General features: G+C 43.3%; 1 protein-coding gene across 1 annotated transcript in view; it reads right to left on the reverse strand.

The window, feature by feature from the left end:
• The window catches only part of KLHL29 (kelch like family member 29), a 409076-nt gene extending 388265 nt beyond the window's left edge, over window positions 1–20811 (reverse strand). Inside the window, exon 1 of the mRNA XM_065631175.1 lies at window positions 20739–20811. The gene's annotated coding sequence lies outside the window, so the exon portion shown is untranslated. The remainder of the gene's footprint in view (window positions 1–20738) is intronic.
• Window positions 20812–21386: the final 575 nt, after the last annotated feature.

The following is a 21386-nucleotide window of genomic DNA, read 5'->3' on the forward strand; positions in this document are numbered from 1 at the left end:
AGGTTTCTAGGGCTGTGAGGCATCACATAGTCAAACTGAAGTAGACCGAGGATTTGCTAAGGAACCTACCGTGCTCCATGGCCCAGTGTACAATGGAACAGATATATCACACAATAAAGTGGCAAAATTCAAGTGCTGAAAGCCACAGGCACTGTTGTGGCAGCATATGACAAAGAAGATTTCTCAGTCTTTTTGAGGTGAAGGACCAATTTGCCTTTAGAAGGAAAAAAAATTACAAAAACATCACTGTCTTGTCTCCATCTATTCTATGAGGACTAGGATGGATAGTCATACTAGAAGTAAATTTTACCTTTATGAGATCAACCAAGTTCTTAGCAGTTGGGAAGACGTGGTTTTATCATCAATACTACAGCCTGCCCAAAGCATGGACAAAACTTCCCATCCCCACTGCAGCTGACAGCCACCAACCCGTGCCCGAGGGCAGGTCACCTTCGAGGCTGCCCGGGCACAAATACATAGTGCTGGCCTACAGGACAATAGATTACTTCAGCGTAGAGAGATATGTGCTATTTGCAATTTTTCCTACCAGAACTGGGAATACATTTGATCTGAGAGCCTCAGGCAAATCCCTTCTCCTCTCTGCATCTCGGCTTCCCCACCCGTACAGCTTTGCAAAGTCTGACATGCACGAGTCAGGGGCTCTGCAAACACGCAGAAAGTCACCGAGCAGAATGGCAAGATGGGGGCCAAACAGACACAATCGTCTCAGATCTTGCAAAGATGGTTATTTACTCATTCCCACATTGTTTCATAAGCGCTGAAAAGCCTTAACTGTGATAAAGGTCCAACGGCTGCCAACTGAGTATTTTCTTTAATCACATTTGATGTTGTTCTTAACTCAGTCTGCCAGCTTCTGCAGTCATTTGATTATATACAAGTATTACTTCAAAGCAAACAAGCAAGGGATACGTTTTTATTTGTTTGTTTCAGTGTTTATAAGTGATATTTTCCTAGAATATGCAGCGTGAAGGAAATTCACGGTACTTACATTCGGATCTAATTTTCAAGAAAACTGAATAAAACCAGAAAAACACCAGCCACTCAAATCCCTCGTACCCCCCAGTAATTAAGTTCCCATGAAGTGAAAAAAAACCCTGTTGCTAGTCAGACAACTTTGTTTAGGACACATTTCATAAATCAGCTGTGTTCAGCTTAAATCAGCACAAACGAACAGAGACATAGAAGCCTCGCAGCAACTGTTCAGACGCCCAAGAAATGACAGCCAGAAGCCGAAGCCACATTTGTTGAAGGGAGGGAGGTTGGGTTCCAGCGTTTTTTTTGTTTTGTTTTGGTTTTTTTTAAATCAAGTTTTCAAAAGCCATTCCACTTGACTCATTATAAAGGCAGCACGGGAAGATGGGTGGGATGGGGATGAGCCACACAAGCGGTGCTCGGTTGGAGGGAAGCCAACACACAGGGGCGTGCGGCGGCATAGACCTGGAGGACTCAAACACAAGACTGGCAGCGCTAAAGATGCTGCTGCTCCAGCTTGAGCCAACGGATACCTCAGGGGCTGTACAGCTTGTCAAATGGAGTGGGGATGATGTACGCTAAGTCACACTGCTCAGTCTTCTCCTTTTCACAATAATAAAAAAAGAAAGAGACAAAAGTTAGTGTCTAATCCTGAGAAGAGTAAGGGAAAAGCTAAACTTTAGCAAATCACCATCTCCCACTGATATAAGGCTTCGTAAAGAAGGAAGACTATGGAACTGCAAAAGCCTTGATAGAATAAACATCCTTGATATACGTGAGAAACATCAGCACCCATGCACAAATTTCTTGACATTAGCTTAGTTTCGAAGACAGAAGATTCAGTTCAGATTCCCAAAAATGTCTTAGTCTGCAGGACACTCCAGAAGAGCCACTGATCTAAGCAAAAGGGAAACTCCCGCCCTTAAGAACACCAGCGATAACCCATATTGAAATAAGCACAAGAGACTGAGTAACTTCATCTCAGGGAAAGCATGGTAAACTTCTTTTAAGGATTTCAGCTCCATTCTGGAGAGGTCATGGAAAATCCTGAAACAACTGCTCATCAAGACAGGGAAAACAATACCAAAACCCCTTCAGTGTGTTAGCTTGAGCAATAATGCAGTTTTGAAGTGCCACTATCAAACCAATAGTACTGCCTCCTTGCTCTCTGTGCTAGACATCCAAATCCAAGGGAAATACTGCAGACTCAGGGCTCAGAGGAACACAACAACAATATTTTGAATGTGGAGATGCTTATTTGAAGGCAGACCGAAGACTGAATAGCAGACTTTAGAGACGAAATAAAAATGTAAAATCGTGACTAGCAGAGAGAAGCCATAACTTCAGTTTCTCTCCTCTTGGTCTCATAACAAAGGGGAATTCAATAAAAGCTACAAGTTATAGAACAGATAAAAATAAGATAGTCTCAAAATGTCTAATCAGACTGCAATGCTTGAAGCCAGAAGCAGCTGTCAAGGCCAAAAAAGCAAGAATACTCCAAAAGCAATCAGACACATTTAGATGGTTAAGAACATCAAGAGATCAGAGTCCGTGATAAAAACCTCTTGGTAATACTGTATTTAACTTCTGGAATAATCCCTGAAAGTCAGCAAGAGACAAAGATAATTACAACTGCCCAAATCATGTCTCCTTTTATAAATGGTTGGCCATGGGAACTACTGGGAGTAGGTATTTGATTAAATGGACCAAAAACCTGGCAGCCCCATGGTCAGCCTGTTTTTAAACTTCCCTTGGATACAACACATTTAGCCCTTGGAAATGGTGGGTTTTAGAAAAAAATATTCACCAAGTTAAATGAGCGTTCTTAAAAAAAGAATATCACATGAACCTAAATTCAGGCAAAAAACACATTATGTTTCCCATCTTCTTTCTGAGGCCACAATAGAATAGTAAGATCCACAAGATGAACAAGCTCTTCCTTTTCTAATGAGTAAAAGTTAACCACCTCAGCTGCTCAAGAGGGCACAAAAAACTGTAATATTAAAAACTATGCCCTCAAAACACATCTGGTTCTCCAGAAGTAGAATTTACTTGCTGTTTCCTAAAATTATATTTTATTTTAGCAGCCTTAAACCCCACCAAATTCCTACAGTATTTGTAATAACAAACAGTACATGCAATCAGCACCATAGAAAATAAGTTACTTTCACTGCAGGAGAAGCTACAAAGCAATCGACATAAAAAGTCCTTAGCTTGTAGAAGATTTTTTTGTGGAGCTTTAGTTTTTGTTTGGGGTATTTTTTGTGGGTTGTTTCTTTGTTTTTAATTTGGGCGGTTTCTTATTAGCTACTTGGTTTTACACACCAAATATCCAACCATGCAACTGATTTTCTACTTGCAACTGATAAATACAACAATAATAATTTTTTAAGCTAACTACTAGCAGAAGCCCCATCAGAAGTAAAACTTGGGGGAGCTGCAGAACAGACATACTGAAGTAACAATTCCTCCTGAGAGGCTCTTTCGTTGCTTCTGAAAATATCAAGGACAGATTGAAAAACAACCAGGCCATTTCCTAAACTCTCACCTGGCTAAAGCCACCAGGAGCTCTGAGGAGAGGAGGAGACATGGCCTAATATCCAGGGGAGGTTAAGAAAGGATATTAGGAAAAAATTCTTCCTGGAAAGGTTTGTCAGGCATTGGAACAGGCTGCCCAGGGCAGTGGTGGAGTCACCATCCCTGGAGGGGTTTAAAAGGCATTTAGATGAGGTTCTTAGGGACACGATTCTATGATTGTATGGCACCAAGCTGAGCCCTTGGGCAGAGATTTGGTCCCCTCCCAGTGACCCGTGCTGCCTCCTTTGGGGCAGGACATGGGTTTCAGTCAAGCACAACCACCAGCTCTGCCATTTCTTTTTAGTGATCAGTATTAAAAAGAACCAAAATTCCAGCTGGCCCAGACCAAGCCCTCCCACCATGCAGGGCCCCGGCTGGGGCCATGGGCTGTTGGATCAAGCTGGTCAGGGTGAGGATCACTCTCATTTGGGTTTTGGGTTGATAGCAAGTTGAATGTGAGCAGATAATGAGGCCTGGCAGCCAAAAGTGCCAACAGTGCCCTGGGGTACATCAAGAACAACATGGCTGACCGGTCAAGGGCAGCGACTGTCCCACTGTAACGCTGTCTGGTGTGGCCCCACCTCGGTACTGTGTGCAGTTTTGGGCATTTCATAAGAGGGCAAATACACTATTAAGAGTGTGTGCAGAGAAGGGCAAGAGGGTGAAAGGCCTCAAGAGCACAACTTGTAAGAAGCAGCTGAGGTCACTTGGTCTGTTCAGCATGGAGGGGTGTCCTCATGGCAGCCTGCACCTTCCTCACAGAGGAGCAGCAGAGGTGGAGGTGTTGATCTCCTCTATGGTGACCAGCAACAGGACACAAGAAGACAGAATGAAGCTGACCCTGGGGTAGTTCAGACTAGACATCAGGAAAAGGTTCTTCACTGAGAAGATGGTCAGTTACTGGAACAAGTTTCCCCGGGAAATGCTCACAGCACCAAGCCTGTCAGAGTTCCTGGAGCATCTGGACAATGCTCTTAGTCGTATGGTTTAGTTTATGGCAGCCCTGCAAGGAGTAGGGAGTTGGACTTGATGATCCTTACAAGTTCCCTTCCAACTTGAGATATTCTGTGACCCTCCAGATCTCACCCTCTGGCACTATACAACACCCACCATCTTCCAACAGGAGACTTAAAGCCCACAACTACAGTGAGGTGGAGACATTACCTGTGGAGGACACACTGCAGCTCTGGCCCCAGCTCATCCAGTTAGGCTCTGCAAGCCTTTGTTCCTATAGAACAATTAAATCAACCTTCATCCCCAACAGGTGACATCCATTACATCCTTTCTGCTCCTTGCTGGTTAGCATCACCTACAGAGTTCCCTCCTCCACACACCACCCTCTCTGGAGGAAGCTCACCTTGTCCAGGCTCTCCTGCACCAGACAGACAAAAAGTTGGAAACAGCTGGTTTTGTGCTTATGTCAAAGTTAGACCATGTGGCTTCTCCTCCCTTCTGTTCGAAGCTGGATGTCCAGAAGGTATCCAAGTTTCTTCCTCTCCCCCAGCACATGCTGCCAACTCCTCTGAACACTGGTGGGCAGGTTGCCTCAAAGCACAAGAACAATAACAAAATAGTGATTTTTTTTTTTTATTTATTTTGGAGTTCACAAAATGGAAAGCCAGCCTTTCTCTGCTCAAAAATATTTTTCAAGCAAGGCGGTCACCTGGCTCCAATGCAACCATTTCTTCCCCACCCCTCTCCACAGATGTTTTAAATTAGTGTTCAACACCAGACCGAGCAAAGCAAGAAAAAAAAGGTGACAAGCAGTTGTTTTTGACATGAAAAGCTTCTGCTGAAGCACATCATCATACTAATTCAAATACTGGATAATCAGCATGTTTATAAGATTTCAGTCTGGTACAGGCTACTTCTGTCAAAAAATGCTGTTGGCTACACGGTCCTCCTAACCAAGCAACTCCCAAAACTTTGTCAGAGACCCATACATCAAAACGAGAATATATTGACATTAAACATGTTTTTACATATACTTTGGAAGCCAAGGAATTATTTCTGATACAATAGCAACAGTGCTAATAAGTTAGCATCAAGATACAAACAGCAGCCAGGTCAAACCCTTAAGTCACTCTGTAGGAAACCTAGATATGAGCTTGTTTTAGCTCAGAATTACACTGAGACCTCATATGGTCCTTGCTAATGAAATGAGAGGAAGCAGTAGTATCTATTCCCAGTGTAACAGCAGGGAAACCAGATTGCAAGGTTCTTCTGCTAATATGAGTTACTATAGTGTTGCGGGAGCTTTGCACTGTTGCAATAATTGCAGATTTAACAGGCTTTTTCATCCTTCTCACCTTCAAATCCTCTCTCCCTCAGAACAGCTTAGTGCTGCCATCTACTTTTTTTTTTTTTTAACCTAACAGGGTTTTTTTAAATCCTAACAAAGTTCTTAGCAGACTAACCCACTACAACAACACTGGCTCACTAGAGTCTTTACAGTGAGGTCCCCACATTTATACTTAGGCCATCTCATCACCATAGGCAAAATTAAAAGCCAAGGAAACAAAATACAGCATCAAGCTAATCTACCATTGAGCTCCCAAACATTATTAATAAAGAAAAAAAACAAAACCAACTCCTCCAACTCTTAACCACAAGATATCCTTCACAACCCCTGCAGGTACTAAGCTAGTAAACTCAGAGAGCACAAGGTGGCATAGACATACATTTTATCAAATCATCAGGACAGTTCTGGAAAGCAAATCAATCTAGCTAAAAAAAAAAAAAAGTGTTATTCAAAGTTTCAGTCCTAGAGGATTAATAAAATTCTTTTGTAAGTCATTTATTTGCACAGACACTAACACCGCTGGAAAAAAAAAATCCTGGCTAAAGGATCTATCATCTGAATAAAGAGGCTGAAAAACATTCAGGCATTTTACTAGGAGGCTGCCTGCTGCTGCTGAGGCAGGAGCTAGTCTTGATTAATTCTCCACCTCACGTTTTCATTGCAAACATTGTTTTTAAGGCCTGAGCAATTGTTTCCACACAACTCCCCAACCACCATTTGTTGAGAGTCTCAATTCCATTTTGGGTGGAAAGAAGAGCTGTTCAGAGCACCGCGCTGCTCCCACTCTTGTCTGCCCCTGGTGCAAGGGGAGGCCACGGCACCTTCTTTCTGCCTCCCCACTAAAACCACACGAGGACCATGGTGCATCCATCCTCACTGCAAGTATCTCCCCAGACATTGTGCTCCAAAGAACATCGCTGTTGGCTTATATCCCAAACAAGATCACTTGAACCTCTGTTGATCATCACCAGATTCTCAAAGAAATCACAAAGCCTGTATAGGCATTTGATTTGGGGTGGAGTGGCCGGAGGTCTGCAGGCCTGTGCTTGCTTCACCCGAGTGAGGTGCAGCCTTCTGATGTGAAGAGTTTGGAGAAAAAGAACAAAATTGTGTTCAATTCATCATTATCCATCCTCATGACGTCAACTACTTCTGGCAGGCAACAGATGTGCTCTGAATAATTCCCATCTTTATCCAGACGGACACAAACACAACATAGAATCATTTCAGTTGGAAGAGACCCTCAAGATCATTGAGTCCAACCATAACCTACTCTAACTCTGGCACTAAACCACGTCCCTAAGAACATCGTCTAAACACCTTTTAAACCCCTCCAGGGACGGTGACTCCACCACTTCCCTGGGCAGCCTGTTCCAATGCCTCACAACCCTTTCTGCAAAGAATTTTTTCCCAATATCCAATCTAAACCTCCCCTGGCACAACTTGAGGCCATTTCCTCTCATGCTATCACTTGTTACTTGGGAGAAGAGACCAACCCCCTCCATGCTCCAACCTCCTTTCAGGCAGTTGCAGACAGCGATCAGGTCTCCCCTCAGCTCCTGTTCTCCAGGCTGAACAGCCCCAGCTCCCTCAGCTGCTCCTCATCACACTTGTGCTCCAGACCCTTCACCAGCATCACTGCCCTTCTCTGAACTCTCTCCAGCACCTCAATGTCTTTCTTGTCATGAGGGGCCCAAAACTGACCCCAGGATCTGAGGTGCGGCCTCACCAGCGCCCAGTACAGTGGCACAATCACTTCTCTGGCCCTGCTGGCCACACTATTCCTGATACAAGCCAGAATGCTGTTGGCCTTTTTGGCCACCCAGGCACACTGCTGGCTCATGTTCAGCCGGCTGTCGATCAACACACATGGGGTCCTAACCACACGTCCCAGAGCTGAATTTATGATGGGGAACCAAATCTCTACCCAAATCATTCACTGCACGTCCCACACGCTTGCAGAGAGGGTCCTGCATAGGCAGGAAGGCTTTTAGCACTGCTCTGTCTACATGTCACAGCACGGGCTGCTCAGATCCCTGCCCTGGTTTGCAGTTCGGTCTCATATGACCTCAGGCCTCTGCTGAGGCTGCAAACAAGTCATGGGGGCTCTGGTGGAGTAAATATATTTGTCCACAGGGAACCAAAGGGAATTAATCACATTATGTGTGGTGTACCAGGCTGACGAAGGTCACATCTGAACTGGGGCAGCGCAACCTTCAGCACAGATGTCAAACTTTACAAGGAAGCACCATGAAAAGAGGTGAGAAAAGGTATTTTCAGAAGAGGATTTTTTTTTTCCTTCCTGCAGCAGCTTTATTTTATAACATGAGATGGATGAGAGAATTAAAAAAAAAAAAAAATACAGTTTTTAAAATAAAAATTCATTTCCTAGCTGTCATTCTTGGATTTTGCATATCATGCCTTTGCATTAACTGCTGCCAAACGCAAGACGTCAGGTCCATCTGGCAGCTGTACACTTCCCCGGCTGCCAAGTGCTTCCTTAAGATCCAGGGGCTTCGCTAGCGAGTATATTTGCAAATTCCAGCCTCCTAAATGAGTAGGGCTCCTGAACAGCAGCCTCTGCTTTGGAGTGCCCTGGAAAGGGGTGAGCAGAGGTACAACCATCCAGAGTATCTGCTCCGCCTGTTCCGTGGGGAGGCCAAGATCCTCGTAAATGATGGAGATACCAGCTGTGGGAGAGCTTTAAAGAATTCCTTTTTCTCCAGATTATCCCCAAGTAAAATTAGAAAGCATTTAAGCAGCAGTGGGGAAATCCAGCCATTCATGCTGACATCATTACTTATTTACATATAAATACAGCCAGGAAATAAGCATATGTATTTATACATAAACAACAAAAAAACCCACCACTATCTGTACAATGTTTCACTGCTTTTCCATCCAATATTTACTACTTTATCCGTGACTTAGGAAAAAACTTTCTCCCCAAGAAATTGGTGATAAAATGCCCTCTGGTGGGCGTGACTGTGGACCTCCACAGCAACAGCCACCTCCTAAATAGTTCAGAGCCTTCAATATATTCTTGGGATTGCTATTTTTAATGCAGTGAGACAAAGCACACACTTGCTTTCCAGAAGAAACAGATACACCCCTGACTAGCACGCCCATGTTTTACTGTTCAGTATCTCTGGATTAGAATATGAGCTAGAAGCTTTAAAAAAAAAAAAATCATATTAAAGCATTGTATGATACCTAAAAGTTATTTTAATGTTAATTTTACCTCTTTAGGATAATTCTTCATCCTCAAAAATAAGTAATTAAAAGAAACAGAAAAGGAAAAAGGCATTAAGCTTTGCTTTGCCTCAGCATAACAGAATCTTTGTAGAATAAATGGAGAAAGATGGGGTAGAGAAGAGCAGCATTTTCAGAGCTTATGAATGATTCTTGTCTTGAGCACAAGGCTCAGCTAGGAAGGAGGCTCTAATTGTACAGGCAAAAAAATAACAGTCCTTGTCCCAGAAGGATTTGCTGCCTCAACAGAGAAGGCAAGGATGGAAAAAGTTATGAGGATGTGTCTCATTCTTAAGATGCTCAATAATTGTGGTTGGTGCTTTCATTAATCTGAAACAAGAGAAATCTAAACTAGAGAACTGAAAGCTTAAGATACAAGTGACAGAAGAGATAATTCAGCAACTTGGGGGCAGAGTACATGCGCAACTACTTTGAGAATATACATATTTGTAAAATAGACTGGTCTAAAACACAACCAAACTGGAAAAAGAGCCACCAGGCAGATCAGACCATGCAAACCTGACCCTGGCAAAGCCAAGAGAAGTTGCAGCTACACACAATTTAATCTGGCTCCACATAGTTTTTAGGGTTTAAGGGGGTTTGGGTTTGTTGTGGTTGTTGGGGTGGGTTTTTTTGTTTGGTTTTGTGGTGGCAGCAGTTGGCTTTTTTTTGTTTGCTTTGATTTTTTTATTTCTTTTTTCTTGCCACACAGAAGCTTCAGAGTCACAGCTGAATAAGGATAAGCAGAATAAAACACTCACACCACATGAAGGAAAATGGGAGAACTCCAGCGCTTCCCCAAGTTCCTTGGGAAGCCTTTGCCTTTCCATTTCATACGGGATATGGCATTCTCTTCACACAGATGGTTAGAAACTTGTTTCCAGGCTTCCACAATAGAATTTGCAGTTCATTGTTGCTTTCTGCTAAGAATATTTGCGAGTTTGATCTATATGTGGAACGTGAAGCGCTTCTGTCTTTTTAAAGATGCTTCTGGGCAACAAAATTTAGCTTGTCAAGTTGTTCTTAGGTATAAACAATGGTACGATTAAACATTCATGGTCTCCTTTTCTACTCTCAGAAAGAAAAACAAAATTGTCAAAAAAAAAAAAAAAGGCATTTATTTAAAATCTGCCCTTTAAGTAAGTAATGCACCCCGGCTCTTAATAGAGCTCCGTCCCTCTCTAGTGGCAGCCAGGTCACATACCAGTCAGTAAAACCTGCTCCAGGCTTGGCTAACAAATGGGTTTCAGCTCAAAGATGAGAAAATTTCAGTTTAAGATTCAGAGATCCCCCATTTATTCACCTTTGCCAACAGCCCATCCAGAGATTGAGATCTACATTTATAATTTTCTCTGCAGACAGAGGCTGAGGATTTCACAGAGCGAAGCTGGCACTGGGTGATGTTCTGTATAAGCTCTATCACCGCTTCACCATCACCACTCCTGCAAAAATCTCTAGACATTATGTTGATTGCAGCTACAGTGAAACATTTCTCTTATTAGATACAGCAAGCCAAGATGAAATGGTGTATTTGTGCATGTAATAGTTATACACACAATGCTCATGCTCCTAAATGTTTGTCTAAAATTAAGAGTAATGGATTATCTAGGTAAGATTAGTACTGGCATTTCCTGGATTTTATCCTGATGGTTTGTCTTTTCTCAAATGCAGCTTTGCTGTTAGAGTGGCAATTACAGGTGTAAGTGACACTATTCTCCCATTCCTGCCCCCCTAAAACAGATACAAAAAAATACATATAACATATAAAAATATGCTACTATGCCTGACAAGCACAGAGGAAAAAAAAAAAACCACACTTCCCTTTTGGTTTTTTTGTTTGTTGGCTTTGTTTCAGTTTCATTTTGTGTTTGTTTGGGGATTTTTAATCGTTGTTTGAGGGTTTTTTTGGTATCTTTCAGTTTTCTAATCAAGAAGATGGCCGAAGGCTGTACAGTTCTGATTGTTGTTAAATTCACAATCTTCACATATAGAAAAATACGGTGGTTGTACTTTTTGTTTGTTTGTTTTTAGGATAAAACCATTCTCTTAAGCAAACTTTGAAATCATTATAGCAAAATTCAAGAGGTTACACGTGTACTCAAAAACGAGAACTGATATGTTCTAATTTTACAAGATAATATTTAGACAAGGGAAGACTTATAATCTGCTGTCATATGCGATGTCATTTTAGTAAGTACTTTGAGGAAACCTGAGCCTGCTCATGTTTTCCTAAAGATGAGTAATTGCCTGATCAGCACATTATGACTTGAAAATAAGAGGAAAGAAATAGTTAACCAGGGCTTCCCCTCCGGTTACACACAGCAAAAGTCTACACTAGTCCAATGGCTGCTCCCGATGAAAAGCAGAGGTACCCAATGCCCTGATTAACCATCACCTCAAGCACCATAAATGAATTTAAGCTTCTCAACCTGATCCAACTGGGCATCATCCTCCACCTCCAGCCCAAACCACCTCAGCACTGCCATCAGAGCATTGCAGCTGAACTTCTTTGAACAGAGAAGCCAGCACAGGGGTTTCAGTTTGGGTTTGGTTTGGTTTTATTTTTTTTTTTTATTTGGTTTACTTGTATTATTCTTGAAACACAATACTTCAGTAACTCAGCTGTTGCAACCACAAGATTTGTCTAAGAACAGTTTTTAGAGGGCTTGAAAGATGCTGCTGTGAACTGTTCAAGTGTGATATTGAAACAGTGAGTTTAAGGAAAACTTGCTGCAATTTTTCTTTTAGCAAGAGCACCCTCTTCCCACACACACAAATGGGCTTTCAAAATTTCTATCCGAGACAGAGGAAAAACAAACAAACCAAAATAAAGAGTATTACGGCAGCAAGCGAACTACAGTTCTCTTCATTTGTGGCTGCATTTCTGTATCTGAGTACCACTTTTTAAGTCAGTCCTGTATTTTACAGGCTACAGACAGGCCTTTTTGTTTCCTTGCCTCCTATACCATTTCTATGGTCTATTTTTTTCCTCCTATAAATAACAACTCAAGTATCAGCCACGACTTCCCATTGCCATTTAGTTCACCAAGAGATAAGGTTGTGATGCTGCAGAACTAGAACTGCCCAGAAGGTAAATCATAAAATTGCACATTTCTCTTCCAAAAAGAAAACACACACCATACTAGAAAATAGTTTTTACTTTGGGGATTTGATAATCTTAAAGAGCAGGCAGAACATTTATCTAAGATTTTCAGAGTACCAAATGTACCTTCATTTAACTCCACAGATTTGGCCCAAGGATGAATTTGGCCTGTTTTACATAATACAGAACTGCGAGGGGAAAGAAGAAAAAAAAAAAAAAAAAAGGTATTGGAGCACCAAGACCTCGCAAACCAGGAGGCAGGAGATATTCTGACTCTTCAACCCGCCACCCCCCTTTCTGCAGCTGCTGTCACATGCTGAGATTTGCAGACTCTTTCTTTGACCGTAAGGCCTTCACAGTTGAATTTCACAAGTGATTTGCTCCTCGGGGTATAGAAACCCTGCGCAACATCAGACACATATTGGAACATGTCAGCTCCACAGGTGTTAACTAGATCAGGATTTGGTCCACAGTTCAGCAGCTCTTGTGACAATTCACACATCAAGATCAACTGAGAGGTTCCCCAGAAGGTCCCACACAGCCACATCCCACGCTCTCCTGTGCTATAGGCAGTTTTTAATCAAATCTCATCACGCTTGTTGGCAGCATCAAGGCTCGGACTTCAGAAAGCAAGAAGGTTGTAAAAACCCCTTTCAGGCTTGTACAGAGACCATAAGAAATAAAACGTTGGCATAGGCGGCAAAAGTCTCACGACTTCTGAATTTAAGATGGGGCGTTCAATCCAGCCTGCGAAAAAATCCAGACTAGCAACAAATGTAAATGAGATAAGAAGTAACTCACAAAAGATCAAATCCAACTTTCATTTATGCCTATGCAACATTGATTTCTGTTAACTACATGTGTGTAACCAAGAGCAACATTTGATCTGAAGCCGAGTACCTTGATGTCCAGCTATTGTAAAACAGAAGCAAAAAAAGTAGCTACAAACACTTGACTGATGTTGCTTGCAAGCAGGGCGCTGTAGAAGTCTGTGCCAGAATTAAGATGGAGCACAGCAAACCTCGCTGTTAGAAGTAATTGCATAAATATTTGGAGTGTTCTTAAAGAAAAAAAAAAGTATTACAAGGGGGAAGGCACCACGAAGCCACAGACCAAAAAAAATAAGCTACTACATGCAAATACATGCAAGCTTCTCCCAAGTTAATTCTCCTCTTAATGGAATATTGATTGGTATGCTCAATGTTTAGAAATGTGAAGTAAGGGGGGGGGGGGAAGAGAAGAAGGAAAGGAAGACAGAACAGCAAGTTTTGTCCAAATTATATATACTTTCCTCATACAATCGGCCAAAAATAGCATAATAAAGAGCAGTGCAGTATATTTAACATTTCGCCTTGCATTGTACCAGCAAATCCATCAGACATGACCTGGAAGCATTAACCACGCACTTTTTTTTCCACCCTTCTCCTAAAGGGGCAAAGTACAGCATTTTTCATAACCTCTCACCACACAGTATCCTTACCGTACTTGGTATTTCTCTGCTCCGAATAGGACGGACTACAAAGTGTCTGTGGCAGTATCAAGGCTTTTTAGACATAATTTATCAAGCTGTTTGTGAAAATGGAATGGGGGACATCAGGGTTTGGGGGGGAAACAGAGCCCACAGTCATGATGGAGAACATCTGGCTAAGCTTCGTTGCATCTATTCCTATTCCCAAGTGAAAGGAAAAGACAAGGAAAAAAAAACGCTGCATCTTTGAAACAATTATGATTTATATGAGTCTCCCATTTCTTAAACACAACCCTTAAAATATAACCAATGTCATATCATCAAGAAGCCACCTCTTCCTACCTGCCAGAAGTCTCTACCTATTCCAGGGACTACTACCACCTGTATAGTTTTAGAAAAAAGAATTTATTCTATCCTTTTCCTTCTGTCATTCAGAATCCTTCTCAGATATCCCTTATAGCTTCCAACACATTTTACTAAAACAAGGCACTCAAAAAAAAGAAAAACACAACTTCCATCGTGAGAGTTCCTGGCCTTGATACTCCAAGCAACAACAGCATCATGCTCAACACCTCTGCTGACCCATCCCACTACCACTATATTAAGGATATAATATATTTGAGAATATAAGGACTGTCAAGGAGCTGTTTCACAGTGTATAAGTTGACACAGTTGAATTACATTCTACATTTTACATACATATCTATTTTTATGCTCTGCCCCTCATTCCAAAACATAAGAAATTTCATACAGAATTAGCAACTTGTCCCCTCCACTTCCCAAACTTTATGAAGGTGCAAGCTCAAAAAAAATATTGCATGAGTTTAGTTATTCTGCAGCATTTCACATAGTTTCAAAAGCATTTTCCAGACATTTATACACCCAACAACATTTTGTTAAAATGAAGTGTTCCAATCTGGCATTATTCCACTCTTGGCAAGCGAGAGACAATAAAAATCAAGAGAGAGTTAAAAATGAAGTTTTTGAAGTATACAATATGTTAGGAGTCATTTATTGAATTCAGGTGTTCGACAAGCTACAAGACAACCAAGTTTTGCAACACACATATATTTAAAGCACAGGTAAACACAGCTGTGCTCACTTTACTCCTTGTTACATGGTTATGACAGGACACTTCCTTAACTCTTTCGCCTCTATTCCTTTGATCTGGGGTTCACCTGTGGCTGGAAAAAACTAATGGCATTTAAATTCTTCTCCCTCTAATTAAGGGAAACAGCATGTTTAAGCCTCAGACTGAGAAGACAAACTTTTCTTTGAGTAGTTACAGCGTGCTGCAGTCCGCAAATCCACCTGCATCCCTTCTGCAGACCAGAAAACCAAAATCCTGCAAGTAGGCCTGACAAAGCATATCTCAGAACAGAATTATCTGATTTAAATATTAATTACTCATCAGCATGGACTTTAAGAAGTGTCTAAAGCAAAAGCTCTTAAATCAGGCTTTAAATCCAGGATTTCTACTGCCTGCATTGTCATGCGGATCATGGCTTTGGGGTACGTTCTTTTGGTTTGTTTTTTTCTGTTGTGGTGGTGGGTTTTTGTTTGGGGTTTTTTTGGTGGTTTTTGTTTGGGGTTTTTTTCTGTTTTAGTTTGGTGTTTGTTTTTTTTTTTTTTTTTTTAAAAAAAAAGAGTGAAGACTAATAGTAAGTGTCTCTGTCTCAAGGTTGAAGAATATCAAGAGATGTATGAATAAAGCCCAGCTCCACAAATCAGACACATCTTGAGTTTGAGACCCACTACAGGACACCATTACTGCCTCTGATACCTCGGTATGAACTTGAGGGATTCTTCACAGACCTCTCAACCACATTTAGAGTCCAAAAAAAACCCAAAACCCATCAGTTCTACCACATGCAAACTTAATTGTTTTTAGTTAACAGCAACACTGCAGAGAAATTCTATCAGTGGCAGATCTTCTTGCAAACTGCTGCACTGAATGAGTTCCAAAACATGCCCCGAGAAATAATTTGGTTTAATCAATCAAATTGCATATTACTTGTATTCATGTAGAGTTTAGTCCTAAAACTGGAGGCAAACCAAAGAGCTGCACATTCATGTCTTCCAGTAAGCCAAACCAAACCTGAAGAGAAGGCCCAGCACTTAATATCACATGTCATATAGTGTATTGCAATGGATGGCAGGTAATTAAAAAAAAAAAAACCAAAAAACAACAAAACCCACACACCCCAAAAAGGAATGTTGCACTCATTTTAAAATAAGTCTGTCTATAGTTTGAGCAGATTGCTTCAGTGAATCAGGATTACCACTGCAGGCCAGCGCTTCTGACTACCTGAAGCTTGAGACCACCAAAAAACTACGTGCTTTTATGACATCAGTGCCAATGACAGCAAAAATTCAAGTTGAGGATATTTGAAAACCTAGACCTAACCATCACAGATTGGGGGAAAAAAAAAAAAAAAGCAGCACATAAAAATTAAGGAAAATGGTCCCATGTTCCAGATATTCTAATCCACAACATAAGATTATTTATGGAGGAGTGTGACTCGGAATTCAGTTACTGTCATTTATCAGATGGTCAGGACAGCACAGAGGTAACTGGCTGCATAACAACAGCACCGGGGAGGCTTCTGAGGGCATCTCTTGTTCCAGGTCTGTTCGGTTCCGATTTAACCACAACAGGTAAACAGCCCACATTCGCACCCTCTGAAGTGCGCCGACTCTTAAAAACCTGACAGGAAGGTGTTTCCCATAAGAGATTTTCTAATCTATTTCCTTTTAATCTCTCCCTCTACAGCTGATGAGGAGTTCTTTGTACTTCGGGTGACAAAGGAAACGTAGAAGCGACAGAAACACGTCAAAGCTGTTTTCGCTTCACGCAGCCTCACGCTCGGAGCTGCTGTTGGCAGGTTATTTCTTGAGAAGCCCATGTTCGGCCTTCGCGTGGGAGCTCCACCTTCCAACAAGTAACTTTAATAAAGAATTAACTGCATAGAGGGACGCTAAAACTCTTCCCCACACGGGGTAAGCTAACATAAAACCATACGTGAAATTTAAAACATGACAAAGGGTTAATACAATAATTTCAAGTACCCACAAGTATATTCAAGGCAAGGTTATCCAATCTGTATGTTTATGGGCTTTAGGATACAGGTATTTATATAGCATTTCTTCTGCTGAGAGATGAGTACATTAAGAAAGTGATTAGATACACAAATAAATCACAGAATCTAATGACATTGTGTCATACTTAAGGTTATTGAATCAGCACACTGTAAGGCTAAATATTGCAAAATGGAAGATCTGGAGGGGGGGGAAAAAAAAAAAAAGCTGAAGGACCACATAAGTCACTAACCCATGCTGAGATCTTAGCTAGCTAAAAGCCTCGATTATGGAATAAAGAATTAATGATGTGAAAACAACGTAGACCTGTGTGGTGCACTATGGAGGGCCACAGGTCTTCCTGGGTCCGCAGCCTGTGGCACCAAATCCCAGGGGACCTTTGCAATGCTCTGCTCAACCTACAGATAAAGAAAGAATGCTAAAAACAACTAGCCAAAATATTCAAGTAACCCCAAAACTTAGAAATGCAGGAAAAAAAAAAAAGCCAGATCAGTTTTAAAAATTTAAAAAAAAAAATCCCATAACAGGGCTATAATGAAAGGGACAAGACAGGACGGACTGTGATTTCTCTCTCCATTTATGGATCCAGGGGTGGGTATGTCCCCCTCACCAAAGCTGTGAGTTTCTACCACAGAGAAGGAAAAAAATAAATATATATTAACTTTTTTCTGCCCTTGATTTTTTTTTTTTCCTGTGCTTCAGAAGAATTGGGTCCACAGGTTCTCAGAACTAAATTAAAAGGTCAGGAAAACAAGTAGGTGTGGACAAGACTGAACTGCAGATGAGTGCGGAGAAACAGAGAAACATCATCGGGATGAGCACCAACGACTGCAAATAGTTAAAGCCCCGATTTTGATGGCTGTTAGCACAGTGCCCAACTGGAGGGACTCCAATGGCAACAACCGATCCCAACCTGGGAGAACGAAGACGCACAGGAGCGAAGCGATATCGCTGGCGAGGTGAGCGCGGCAAACCTGGGATCGTGAATCCTCCTCAAACGGGCACTAAAAGTGGTAACACCAGATACGGTGCACGGTACGGCCAAAAATCAGATCTCGTTTCTAGATCTGTGTCTTCCTCTCCCTTCATTGAGAGGATTCCCATTCAACACACACACTATATACATTGTTTGAAGAAGAGGAGCAGCGACCCTGGCAGAATGCTAGTCTAGAAGAAGAGACAACACAGAGGTGGGTACTTTCTTCCCTCAGGATTTTTGCTTCAAAAAAACCAAATGAACAAGAAAGGGTTTGCTCCAGCACATTGCCACTTTTTGTTTCGCTTCAGCCAGACTTCAACAAAATCTAATCCGCTGTGGCGTGTATCTAATATATTGGGTACTTGAAGTATGACCATCACTCATTAGAAATGTAATTAAAAAGTGACAAAACTAGATTCCCCCTCCCCAGCATGCAGATGAAAACCAGTAACCTTGCCTCTATTTGTAACCATGACAACTATAGAATATTTTATTTCAGTAATATAATTCACACTGAACATTTGCTTATAGGTTTTGTTGTTAACGGAAAGGTTCACACACTGTGCACGCATTTCATAAGCTACCGGAGACAACAAACAGAGGACAGTCAGGCAGCTTTTAAGACCGAGAACCCAGTAAGTATTTCATAGCTCTTTTAAGACCCTCTACAGGAAGCTAAATGAACATGAGCAAAAAAAGAAAAAAAATAAATCATCCAAATTTAGTGCTACTGATCATTACTTGCAAGACAACTACTTGATATGACTAGATGTTCTTAGACTTTTAAATAAATTGCAATGATACTCTAATATTTTAGAAGACATAGTAACTCAAACACCGAACTTTAATTTTCAATTAAAGTACCGTAGGCTTTATTCAGTTTCTATCAGGAAATATCAAAATAGACATTATGGGGAAAGATATCTATAAGAAACAAGACAATGAAAGGCATAGTTTACATATGCTGGCTAAGACGTATTCTGGATGGGTCACTAAATTATTTGCATAGCTCCCATATTTCATCTTCAATTGAAGACAACTTCCATAAATACACACAATGAGGACAGGTTATAAGAAACAAAATAAACCCCCTGTATATCATCCAGAGAGAATTAAACAACCTCCTGAGCATAACTAAAGTTTGACGCAGATAAATGTCAATGTAAAATATGGCTGTACTTTATTTTGCTCCACATGGGGGGAAAAAAAAAAATGCATTAGCAGTTCAAAACAGAAAACAACAATAATAATAAAAAATAGACACACTGTTGCTTTGTTTTGGATGAAAACAAAGTAATAAAGCTTGCTAGAACACTATTCTTTCCCTCACACAGATCATCATATCCATCAAGGAGGACTTAAAGTTTCAGCAGATTGCAAATTATAAGAGACAGTAATACTGTTATCTGCAGTCACCTTAAAGCCACAGTAGTTTGGTTTTTAAGTACCTCAAAACTGACCTCAAAAGGACAACCCAACAAATGTGTTTAAATCTGTGCAACAGACTCGCACGTGCCTACATGTACACGCACACTTGCTCAGTTGTTTTAAAGAAATAACAAAGAAAAAGAAAGTTTCCTATTAGAAAAATGCTCTTTTAATCTTCTGTTAAAGCAAATAATAAGCCTCCAGCAAACGTGCATGTCTTTTTTTCTCCATTGATGGAAAAAGTGATTAAATCCCCCTTAATCTAGTTACCAGACCGCTGTATTTTTTCTAAACAGTTTTCATATACAATAAACAAAAGATATGCAGCCAACTACGTGACCATACGTGGCTCCATAATTTTTGATGGTGGTGGGGAGATAAATCCATTTCCAGCATTCACGGAATATTTTCAGTTTAATAAATTAAGCCAGAGAGGGGAAAAAAAAAAAAAAAAAATCTCGGAGACTATGAGCACATACTATTTATGAAGTGTACGAAAAACAGCACCATTCATCCCCAGAACCCGCTTCCTCCAGACCTTTCTCCACCCTCCAGGAAGGAAAAGCAACCTGAACCCAAAATCCCAGGGACCACAGACCTGCATCCTCACACAAGGACAGATAGTCACATCCACTCAATGTCAAAAAAAAAAAAAAAAAAAAAAGTAGCTTTTCCTTCCCATCCTAAGCGAGACCTTCCGAAAACAGGTACCCAGGGGATGCGCCTCTGCGCTCCTAACGGCACCAGGCAGCACTTCGGCTCCAAGACAAGTTAAAAGAAAACAGCCTCCCCTCAAAAAAGCATCAGTAGGAAACCCCAGCAGCGGCCAAACAAAACCTCACACCGGCGAGGACCGTCCTACGGCGTGGCGAGGCACGGCGTGGGAAACGCATACGGAGTGGTTTTATATATATACATATATATGTAAATATGCGATTTTGTGCGGGGAAGTTCCCCGTACGCATCACGCGCGGGGAGGGGGAGAAAAAGGAAGGGGGGGAATGGGAATGGAACGTATTCCAGGCACAGGGAGACGCCGGGGCTGGCACAGACGTTTGGGAAGGGAAGGGGGAGGCTGCCGGGGTGCGCGCCGATCCGTTCCCAGGCAGTTTCGGGGGCGGCTCCGGCGATGGGAAGGGGGGATCCGGCGGGACAGCCGCCCCGGGAGGGCTGGGAGCCCCCGGGGACACAGCCGCCCCTCGGGGGGTGCGCGACCCAGCCCGCTCCCCGCCGCAGCGCGGCCGAGCGCCCGAAGTTGTGGGAGCGCGGCGGGGGTGGGGACCCCCGCGCCAACATTTCAAAAAAAAAAAAAAAAAAAAATCCGGGAAAGGAAAGAAAAAAAAAGGAAATCATCATCGTCATAACATACGATCGGCCGCTGGCTCCCCGCACAGCACCCCCCAGGCAGCAGGAGGCACGCAGGAAGTTTTTAATGCGGGCACCGAGCGCAGGCGCAGGGCAGCCGCCAGCCCGGCGATGCGATGCCCGGCGCGCCTGGCGGGGAGCTCCGCGGGCGCGCAGCCGCCGCGCCGCTTACCTCCCTCCGCGGGGGCGCAGGCGGCCCTGGGCCGGCAACGCGGGTGCGCGGCCGCGTCCTCAGGCGGCGGGAGGATGCGCGGCGGCGGCGGCGGGCGGCGGCTTGTGCATCGCAGCCTCCGCCGCTAACGCAGAGCCCGGCGCGGGTGCCGGGAGCCGCGCTGGAGGCCGGGCAGGGGGGCGCGGCGCGGCGGAGGCTGCTGCGGAGCCGCGACCATGCTCCCGTCTGGCCGCCTTCCCCTCACCTACTGCCCGCTTTAGCCGGGGAGGGAGGCGGCCGGGCCGCCGGGGCGAGGGGCGGGCCGGGCCAATCAGGGCCGGCGGCGGGAGGCGGTGGAGCCCGGCCCGCTCCGCCCCGCACGCCGCGCCGCCCCGCCCCGCGGGAGGCTGCCCCGGGCCCGGCCCCGCCGCCGCCGCCGCCGCCCCCGCCGCCCGGGCCCCGCGGGGCCGCCCCGCCGCCGCCGAGCCGGCCCCGCCGCGGGTGCAGGTGCGGAGCGTCCGCCCCGCGTCCCCGGAGCGCGGAGCCGCCGTGTGCCCGGCGCTCCCGCTCCGTGCGCGGCAAGGACGCGCCGGGGGGCGGGGGGGAGCGTGTTTCCGAAAAGGTCATCGGTCTCCCGGCTGCCTTCAAAAGTAGCGTGTAGTTGAAAAG

This window comes from Caloenas nicobarica, chromosome 3, assembly GCF_036013445.1.
Source record: "Caloenas nicobarica isolate bCalNic1 chromosome 3, bCalNic1.hap1, whole genome shotgun sequence".
In the NCBI taxonomy this organism is placed as follows: Eukaryota; Metazoa; Chordata; class Aves; order Columbiformes; family Columbidae; genus Caloenas; species Caloenas nicobarica.